The sequence below is a fragment of the Pundamilia nyererei genome, unplaced genomic scaffold (genome assembly GCF_000239375.1).
Source record: "Pundamilia nyererei isolate P.nyererei 1_Seehausen unplaced genomic scaffold, PunNye1.0 scaffold00015, whole genome shotgun sequence".
In the NCBI taxonomy this organism is placed as follows: Eukaryota; Metazoa; Chordata; class Actinopteri; order Cichliformes; family Cichlidae; genus Pundamilia; species Pundamilia nyererei.
The window spans coordinates 4,157,676-4,159,054 of record NW_005187416.1 but is presented as its reverse complement, the minus strand read 5'-3'; the positions used below and the strand labels follow the sequence as shown (position 1 = coordinate 4,159,054).

General features: G+C 35.3%; 1 protein-coding gene across 1 annotated transcript in view; it reads left to right on the top strand.

Moving 5' to 3' along the window:
- galnt10 (UDP-N-acetyl-alpha-D-galactosamine:polypeptide N-acetylgalactosaminyltransferase 10 (GalNAc-T10)) overlaps positions 1-1,379 on the top strand; it is a 119,510-nt gene that overhangs the window by 80,276 nt on the left and 37,855 nt on the right. The window lies entirely within an intron of this gene.

The following is a 1,379-nucleotide window of genomic DNA, read 5'->3' as shown; positions in this document are numbered from 1 at the left end:
CACACACACACACACACACACACACACACACAAAATAACACAATAACAGCAGCTGTAAAAGTGTCCAAAAATCTATTAAATACGATTTAAAAAATAAATAGAATAAAATATACCAAAAAGTGGGAAATTTGCTGGGCCAAAAAATTAGACAACAGCTCTCACTCTGCATTGCCTCATTACAACAACCATCATGTTTGTTTTTAATGTTTCAAGCACATCTGCTCTTCATCAGATATTGAATGTTGTTGGTCATGTGAGCTCATCACGTGAAGATGTCCATTCAGAGCCCATATATTACATAGTTGCTAGATAAATAACATCTCAAAGTCATGAAATATTATTGAATCTCTGAATAAGTAAATAAATAAATTCATCCAAAAAAGAAAAATGTAACACTTTGGGGGGGAAAGCACTAAAAAATAAATGAAAAATGAAATAAAAAATGAAGGTTGTATCATTGTATACAGACAGCCAGAAGCTGAACCAGCCAGACATAAAAATACAAGGGATCATAAAAAAAACTAAAATAACATCAATTTATTGATTGAGACCTTTAGGAGCCAAAGTGTAAATCCAAAAGTGTTCTTATTCTTAGAGTAAAGTGTTCTCTCCTTGGGAGATGTACATGCTCAGTGCCAGCATAACTCAAGCAAGCCACAGTGTGATTCATATGCTTGGTGATTAGCAGCTGAACTTTCCTTTCTTGTAGCACTCGATGTTTATGCCAGCCCACACAGACATTTAAGCATACATATCACATTTTGAAATCCAGGATATGAGTTAGAATGAGTATTCTTTACTCATTATATGGGCTTGGACTGCATATGGTTTCCATGTAATGTGATCATGTGACCAGCAGCATTTGATCTAAGGTGCCTCTACTCTGTGTATTGCTGTCTGAAGGGCAGGTCTGTTTGTTACAACTACCCGAGGTGTGTGAGCTAAAATGGTAAATGTGCTTATCAGAAAAGTGTTTGATATCATTCAAACGAGAAGTAGGGTCATTTTCTGACTCCTGTGGGATCTAACCTGCTGTAGTCAGAGGAGTGGCTCCCTTACTGACGACTAGAAAAACCGCAGGTTTACGACATTTTTACATCTGTACGCTGCTTCGATTATGCGCACACAACTAATGACAACACAATGACACATGTAAAATAAGTGAGCGTTATAATTCATCCATTAGATTTCAGCCAGTCACAAAGCAATAAATCTAAGCTAGATGGAGCTGAGAGATATGAGGCGATGGTTACTGATTTATACTGAAACCTTTTAACCTTTTTTCCTGTAAAAGTAAATGGTAGAAAAATAAATTAATATTTTGTAAAAAATTATCAATCATTTTGTTCCTAAAAACATGTTTTTTACCAATGGTAAAA